The sequence below is a fragment of the Suricata suricatta genome, chromosome 14 (assembly GCF_006229205.1).
Source record: "Suricata suricatta isolate VVHF042 chromosome 14, meerkat_22Aug2017_6uvM2_HiC, whole genome shotgun sequence".
NCBI lineage: Eukaryota > Metazoa > Chordata > Mammalia > Carnivora > Herpestidae > Suricata > Suricata suricatta.
The window spans coordinates 78352036-78361292 of NC_043713.1; positions in this window are offsets into that span (position 1 = coordinate 78352036).

Below are 9257 nucleotides of genomic sequence, written 5' to 3' on the forward strand. Positions count from 1 at the left end.
CAAAATGTCCCACAGAGAGCACTGAGGATTTTGCATAATTCGCTCCCAGCCGTACCACCGGGTATTACTGTGACCCTTTGTACAACAGATCAGGAAACAGAGACTTGAAAAAGAGAAGGCGGCCACACCACCTACGAATGACAGAGTCAGGATTGGAACTCAGGTCAGCTAGACTCCAGAGCCAGTGTTCTTACCATAGCCTTTGTGGGTTTAGTCCAAGCATGCTCTTCTCCACTGTTTTTCCAGCATTACCCACTCTCTTTGATTTTTTTTTAAATAATTTTTTTAATGTTTTATTTATTTTTGATACAAAGAGAGACAGAGCATGAGAGGGGGAGGGGCAGAGAGAGAAGGAGACACAGAACCGGAAGCAGGCTCCAGGCTCTGAGCTAGATGTCAGCACAGAGCCCGATGCGGGGCTCGAACCCACAAATGTGAGATCTGACCTGAGCTGAAGTCGGAGGCTTAACCGACTGAGCCACCCAGGTGCCCCTCTCTTTGATTTTTAAGTTTATTTATGTATTTTAAGAGAGACAATAGTGGAGGGACAGAGAGAGGAGAGAGAATCCCAAACAGGCTCTGCACTGACAGTGCAGAGGCCCAAACTTGCAAACCATGAGATCATGACCTGAGCAGAAGTCAGGCACTTAACTGACTGACCCACCCAGACACCCCCAGGGTTACCCACTTTCAAATGCATGGGCCCTCCTGTATGTTTCCGTAGCACGCCATACATTATCTGTATCACAACACCTGCTGCACTGCCTGACTTTGCACCTCAGGACCTTTACACTTGCTGTTCCTTCTACCTAAAATGCTCTTCTCTGGACAGCATTAGGTCTTCACCTCAATCAAGGCCCTTAGCTTCATCACACTGCAAAGCCCTTTGTGTCCTGTAAGGGAACATCGTCACAGATTCCAGGGATCTGGACCTGGATCTTTTATTGTTTCACGGCCAGCACGGTGCCTACCGGAAGACGCCTGCCTCTGATCCAAACCAACACCGCCACGCTCCCCCCATCTCTCATTCTTCGCTCCTTGTATTCCCCAGAGCACTTGCACCTTCGGCGCATCCTGCAGCTCTGTCTACCTGCCTAGCGTCAACCTCCCTCCCAAGAAGGGATGCCACGAGGCAGGGACCTTGCCTCTCCTTCCTTGTTGACTCCCAAGTGCTTAGAACAATGCAGGTACACAGTAGGCACCTACTAAAGGCTTACAAGTGACTGTTGGCTCTGAATTGCAGGCATAGGGAGTGACAGAGTCCACGCATGAATGGTGACTAGAGGAATCTACGCTTCAGCCCCACTCTTCTGCACCCCGGGGGGAAACAGACAGGACCCAGGCCTCCGTAAGGCCCCTGCCTCCCCACATCTGCACACAGATCCACATGTCGCCGGAATCCCCACAGCTGAGGACCATCCCGACACCCTGGGGGCTCGTGATGGGGAAACTATAAACAGGCAGAGGAGAATGAGGTGTTGGTGACGTCACCCCCTCGCTGGGTGAGCCCCCCTGGCGGGCAGCTCTGTCCAGCCTGGGGATTTAGCAAGAAAGCAGTTCTGACCCTGTTTATCTGCACACCTCCTGGGGGCCCGGGTCCCCCCACATGACAGGAAATGAAAGGCTTCCAGGGCTGGTGACATGACTTTTTTCTGCCCTCAAATTCCTACCGACCTAATTCCACCGTCCCCCCACCCCAGCATTGGTCCCTGAAAATACTGCTGGAGAACAGTGAGAGAAGAGGGAAGAATTAGATCTGACTCTTTTGTTTTTCTGATCAAAGCCCTTCCACGGTTCCCACCTGTCCCTTACCAGCGGGGCAGCTTTGGAAAAGCTGCTTAACCTCTCTGTGCCTCAGTTTCCTTCATTAGGATATGTGGGTGATAATGGTAACCAATTTCTTTTTTTTTTTTTTTAAATGTTTATTCATTTTTGAGAGACAGAGGATGGGTGGGGGAGGGTCAGAGAGAGAGGGAGACACAGAATACGAAGCAGGCTCCCGGCTCTGAGCTGTCAGCACAGAGCCCGACACGGGGCTCAAACCCACGAACTGTGAGATCATGACCTGAGATGAAGTCAACTGAGGCTTCTCTTGTTCATTACAGGATATTTAAGAGTCCCTGGCCTCTGCCCACTAGATGTCAAAAGTACCCCCAGCTGTAAAAACGAAAACTGTCTCCAGACACCGCCAAATGTCAGTTAGAGGGGCAAAATCCACCCACTGGACTGACCAAAAATGATCTCATTGCTCATCTACTGAAACAGACTCATGCCTCAGAGACACTCCATTTGCTGCCCTACACTTATTTCCCAGTCTCCTGCAGGCGGGTGAGGCCATGTGACAAGTTCTAGCCAATGAACTGGGGTAGAAGCTGCGATCCAGGTTAGGGCAAGTCTACACAAGACCCCTTAGCCTCTCTCTCCTCCTGTCACAGTGACCAAGGAGGCCACGACTCCATACGGCAAGTTTACAAGATGGCAGCACTCCCACCAGGCTGACGGAGTCCTTGAGCGACCGTGCAGAGAAGAGTCCTCACCAATCTGTGGTAGACGCGCAGCGTTAGCAAGAAGCTAACCTTCGTTGGGTCGAGCTGCTAAGATGCTGAGGCCTATTTGTTACTCCATCATACCCTGGCCTGTCCTGATTAATACACATCCCTCAGAAAAATTCTTCTTCATCCTTCAAAACCTAACCCTGAAGCTGACTCCTCATTGGAGAAATGTTTTTTTTTAATCCTCGGAAAACGTTACGTCCTCCTCCTTCCATATTCTATATTTTATAGATACTTCTAATGCTACTTTTATCATAAGAGTGAACGTCTTCTAGGAGTCCCATCGTGTCCACATCACTATTACTCACAACCCTGTGGAAGAGGTGTGCTAATGTTAGTCAGTCAGTCAGTCAGTCAGTTAGTTAGTTAGTATCATGTAACCCTATTTCATCCAGCCATCACTATTCAGAATGGGAATAGACCTTTGGCCCTAGCTGGACCAACCCACTCTTTCTCCAGGACAACCAGAAACACAGAGACTCTGGTCAATCTCTGTCCATCCGATGCTAGAACTGAAAGCAGTCATGTATAGTTGCAGCTGGGGTGGCCATTGCCATCCACTGGGTGCCGAACCAGAGAAAACTATGCTTCAAAGAAAGAACAAGAAAGAACAGATGGACAGAGAGAAACAAAGATCAGATGCCATATGATCCTACAGAGAAAGAGACGGTAACATCTAATCCTGGTCTTACAGTCCCCCATTCTCATCCTTTCTGCTGGCAGCCTCATCTTTGCTACAAACTCATTAGGTTATGGGGAGTCTTGTTTCTTAAATATTTATCTATCTTGGAGAGAACGCAAGCAGGGGAGGGGCAGAGAGAGGGGAACAGAGGATCCGAAGTGGGTTCTGTGCCGGTAGCACCGAGCCTGATGTGGGGCTCAAGCCCACGCACTATGAGATCATGACCTAAGCCAAAGTCAGACACCAACTGAGCCCGCAGATGCCCCTAGAGGATTGTATTGTCTACAAACAAGAAACCTCGATGGAGACATTAATGATTGTTTCTGGATCAGGCTGCCATAGCTTTATGTCTGCCCAGGGATCTTTTCCTTCCCATTTTTTCTGGCCCCCTGACCATGGAATGGGCATATTCCACACGCCTGATCTATCATAGAACACTACACTGTGGTAGGGACTGGACAAAGAAGGTCACATGACCAAAATGGGGCCAATCAGAGCCTTTCCCTGGGATTCATATATTGTTGCTGCCAGGAAGATTCTTTCTCCTCCCACGTGGATCAAGGATCAAGATGCCGTTTCTCCCAGCACATGGGTGGTGTCTACCATGGGAGCCTGAGATAGTAATTCAGGCAGAGGCAAATGGAAGAGGGGGGAGGGGAAGAGAGAGCAAGAAAAGGAGGCAATGAATCCTGATTTCAGCCTCAGGCCCTGATTCCTGGCTTTCTTCTTTCTGTCATGTAAGGTGCCCTACTCTCTTTCAAGGTGTATAAGCAGTTTTCAGACGTAAGCTGGTGGGATCTGCATTTCTGTGGATTGCTTGCAACGAAAAATAACTTGATTTTGTACATCTTTGTCTCCCTAATAGACTCTAAGTGCCTTGAACACAAGGACAGGGTCCCTTTCATCACTACATCCCAAGGTCTAGCGCGTAGGAGTCATCAGTCAGTGTTAGTGAAATTTCTGGAGTCAAGGTGATGGTCAACCTTCAATGTATCAGGTCATGTCACAGATTCGTGACAGCATCCCTGACATCGTAATAGAAACTAGAGTGTTCAGAGGGTGCCCTTGAATCAGACAGATGTGAGTTTGTGAATTTCGATCCCAGCCCCTAAGCCTTGGGTAAGTTACGGAGCCTTCATTTCTTCATCTGTAAAATGGAGATATTAACAGTCCCTACCTCATAAGATTGTTGTGAAGATAAAATTATATGGATTATATGAAGATAAAATTAAACGGAAAATGCTTTGGACAGTTCCTGACCCAGTGCACTTAATACATGTTAGATTGTATCATTATTACTAGGATGATATGACTTTTTTTAACCATTTAAAAAATATTCTGGCTTTTTCTTTTTCTTTTAATGTCTATTTTTGAAAGAGAGCAAGCAGAGGAGGGGCAGAGAGAGAGAGGGAGACAGAGAGTCCCAAGCAGCAAGCAGGTTCCATGCCATCAGTGCTCTAGCTCACCCAGGGGGCTCCCAGCTTTTTCAATTCATGAGATCTGACCCTGAGCTTTAGGGAGACTTTGGGCCACCAATATTGCATGAAATTTGGAGAGCGTGCGCATGTTGGCATCATTGAGAGAGGAGGAGAGCCACAGAGCTACTGTCCAATTCCCAAAGGGCATCCATCCAAGCTCTTCAGTTCTGCTAAGCACTCTCAAAATACCATCTGCACCTCATCCAGAAATTCCACTTCCGGGCACATGCCCCAAAGAACTGAAAGCAGGAACCCAAAACAGACATCTGTACATGAATGTCCACGGCCAGCATGACGCACGATGGCCCACAGGAGGAAAACGGCCCAAACGTTCATGGACAGATGAATAGATCGATGCAACATGGTATTTCCATACAGCAGAACACATACGATGGTATGTGCCTACAGAGCATGGGAATCCTGGCACCTGCTCTGTGTATAAGCCCCGAAGACGTCATGCTACGTGAAACCGGCCGGCCACAGAAGGACAGGTAACGTATGATTCCACAGATATGAGAGAACTAGTGCTGTCAGACTCACAGAGACCAAGTGGAAGAGTCATGGTTGCCGGGGCGGGGGGAGGGGAGGTGCGCTGGGGAGGGAGGACGGGGGGTCAGTGTTTGGCAGGTGCAGAGCCTTGGTTTGGGAAGACACAAAAGTCCTGGAGACAGAGGGTGGGGATGGCCGGCAACAATGGGAAGGTATGTGAGGCCACTGCACTGTACACTTAAAAATAATGAAAACAGGGGCTCTGTCGGTTGAGCGTCCGACTTCAGCTCAGGTCATGATCTCACGGTTCGTGGGTTTGAGCCCTGCATCGGGCTCTGTGCTGACAGCTCAGAGCCTGGAGCCTGCTTTGGACTATGTGTCTCCCTCCCTCTCTGACCATCCCCTGCTCACACTGTATCTCTCTCTCTGTCAAAAAGAAATAAAAACATTTTTAAAAATGTAAAATAAATAATGAAAACAATAAATTCTATGTTATGCATTTATCTTGCCACAGTTGTTTTTTTCTTTAAGTGAAAAAAAACACGCGTTCTAATACCAAAGGCCCTCGTGCTGGCCCCGTGTGTCCAGATCACCCAGTGATCAGGGCAGAGGGAAAGAACCAAACACAGCTCCCTCTTCGGTCGGCCCCGCAGCCCCGGGTCCTCCAAGAGCACTCCGGGTTCAGCCAAGCCCCAAACACGTTTGGCCTGCAGCCCTTCATTCTGGCTGTAATAAAATTACGTGTGTGCGCTTACAGGGAAAGGGAGCGGGTATGGTTTTAATTTCTTCACGCTCAGCCCCTCCAAATGCAAGTAGGGTCGTGGGCGTTTGATGTCGAAGGAGCTCCGTGAGGCCCTTGCAAGAGGCTTGGGTCCCAGTGGTAACAAAAAACCAAGGTTAGCTCAGATTCGATTGTCTTGAAAGTCTGAGCAGAGAAGAGGTTCCAAACACATTCCCTCATCCAAGTAGGCATGAAATAAGGATCTGGTTCCTGGGACCCAGGGGCTTCCCACAGAATTCAAAACTCAAGATGTGTTCCAAAAAAATCTCAGGAGCATTGCGGTGGGAGGGTAATTGAGGAAGAGAGCACAGCGAGGCCTGATCTTTCTCGAAAACCTACCAGGATGCCGGGGATTTTAGAGATATTCCGGCCATCGAAATCTCCCATTTTTCTGAAGAGGAAACCAGGCTCAGAGAAGTCAATCGAACAGATTAAAAAAGTCAAGTGGAAGAGCTTGGCTTGAACTCACGGCCTTTCCATTTGAACACCTGTTGCGGTCACTATGGATGAATACGAACTTGCCCCGAAACTTGGGATGGAAAACAGTCAGACGCTCCCAGATCCTGCGAGGCGGAAATTCGGAAAGGTTGAGGCCAGAACCGCCGGTCACCTCAGAACACGACCTGATGTGGAAAGACTCTTCATGGAGGTCACGGGGTAACAGCAGCTCCTCAGAGGCACCCAGTCCAGTATGACTGATGTCCTTATAAAAAGAGGTCATTTGGACACACCATGCACAGAGGAAAGACAGTGAGAAGAGAGGACAAAAAGGCCATGGAAAGATGGGACCTTCAATGATCTGCAGCCACCGAAGGCCAAAGAGTCGTGTCAAAGGACCAGAAACTAGGAAGAGACAAGGGAGGATTCTCAGAAGGAACAGGGCCCTGCCAGCACCTTGATCTTGGACTTCTGGCCTCCGGAACCATGAGACTGTAAAACCCTGTTGTTTTAAGCACCCCACTTTGCAGTACTTTGTTCTGGTAACGCTAGAAATCTCGTACCATAACCACAGCAGAAGTCAAGGACAAAGCCATGTGTTGCGGTACCAGGTCCCCATGTCCCTTCTAGGTCGACTCTTCCCTAATCTGCTTTCCATGTGGCATTTCTGCATGTGATTTTTTCCGGAGCTATGAGGGCGCTTTCGTTTTAGCAGATGGGAGGTGGAAACTGAGGCCCAGAAGGAAGTCGGATTTGCCCAAGGTCGCCAACGACTCGGCCCCCAGTCCCAAGACAAGAAAGCAAATTTTCTGGATGCCTTTCTTCGTTTCTTCCCACCCACCCCACCTTTCGGGGCCAGGCCCAGCCAGCACGAGGATGCAGGCAGGTGAATTCCCGGGTCCTCCTGGGTTGGGCGCAGGTTTGCAAGGCTCCTCGTCAAAAGCCTCTTGATCCCAGTTGGGTCCCCTTTCCATCAGTGCCAGAGAATCCAAGCCGGTGCCCTCCCAGCACGGAGCACCCGGGCTCCAAGGCCAGCCAGGCACGAGGGCTGCCCCGGCCCCACCCCCACGCTCAGCCCCGGCAATGACCTTTCCAGAGGTGAGGGCTGGCGGGAGCTGGCAGAACAGGCTCGGGGCGCAGGGTTAGACCCTGATAGCCCGAGATCAAAGCGGCCCGACGGCGGTGTCAGCTGAGAGGCAGCCAAGACAAGCGATGCGGAGGCTTTATCTCCCCGCTGGCCCAGAGCTGGGCCCAGAAAGCAGCGCGGTTCCCGGAAACTATTTCTGGCCCGGGCGGGAGGTGGCCGCCGGTGCCCTGGCTCGTTCCAGGTCAGCTCGGGGGTCTGTCTCCCGCCCAGTCAGCGCCACGCGTGGTTTCCTTCCACCGCCTTACCTTTGGGGTTTTTCGTGCTTTTTGATCCAGAACATTCCACCGTCATAGATACATGTGCACACGCACACGATAAAGATTGTTCCTGGGGGCGCCTGGGGGGCTCAGTTGGGGAAGCATCTGACTTCGCTCAGGTCATGATCTCCAGGTCCATGGGTTCCAGTCGCGCGTGGGGCCTGCTTCGGATTCTGTCTCCTCTCTCTGCCCCTCCCCTGCTCATGCTCTGTCTCTGGCTCTCAAAACTAAATCAATGTTAAAAAAAATTTTTTTAAGATCGTTCCTGCCCTCCCCGTTCTGTTTTCCCTCTTCTATACACACAGATGGGAGATGGCCTCGGCCCTACTCACCTCCCCGCCAGCACACACCCACCGCTACCTCTTCTGGCGGGAGCTTTTCCACCTCAGATGCACAGTGTCCTTCCACCTTCCCCTACACACACGTGCATCTGTGCACACATGCGCACACACACTCACACACGCACATGCACTCACACGCATGCATGCACTCACACCCCCGCATGCACATTCACATAGACACGTACACACTCACATGCACTCACACACACACACACACACACACACGCTCACCCATGCACACACTCACACACCCATGCACACACTCACATGCACATACTCACACACGGACACCTGCCCAGGTTCTAACCTCCAAGCGCTCTTAAACCAGAATCCAGAGACCGCTGCCAATTAAAACAATAAAACCCCCTTGCCTTCCTTTCAGCTTTTATGAACTCGGGGACCATTTCCACCCGCTGATGCCAGGGCCTTTGGTTGAGGGGGGGCCTTCAAGGTGCTGACCCCCACCACCGCAGCTGCCCTTGCTCCAGCGGTGGCCTCTGTCGGCTGGGCAGTTCCACATACGTCGATTGCAGGACTTTGGAAAAGGAATGGGGAGGGAGCCTACCCTCTCAATAGATTATTTGACAGATTCCAGAACCTTCCATGCACCAAAAGACTGGATTTCCATCTTACCTTTGCACTCACACCTGATCTCTTGTCCAGACTGGCTGCAGGAAAAGGGAGAGGGACATCAATATATCCATCACTTTCTGCAGAGTTTAGAATTTCATCCAGGGGCGCTGCGTGGCTCAGTCAGTTAGGCATCTGACTTCAACTCAGGTCACGATCTCATGGTTCGTGAATTCAAACCCCACCCCCACCCCCAGTCCAGTCCTCTGCTGTCAGTATACAGCCGACTTCGGATCCTCTGTCTCCCTCTCTCTGACCCTCCCCCAATGAATCTTTCTCTCTCTCAAAAATAAATAAACTAAAAAAAAAAAAAAAGAATTTCATCCAAACAGTTGGGCTGGCAGGGACGGAGAAGGGGTGGGGAGGAGGCTGGGGTGGGGGTGAGGAGGGGACAAGAGAGCCACACCACTGCCCAGAAGCAAAGGGAAGGAAAAATCATTTAGTAAGCCCTTGCTGTGTGCG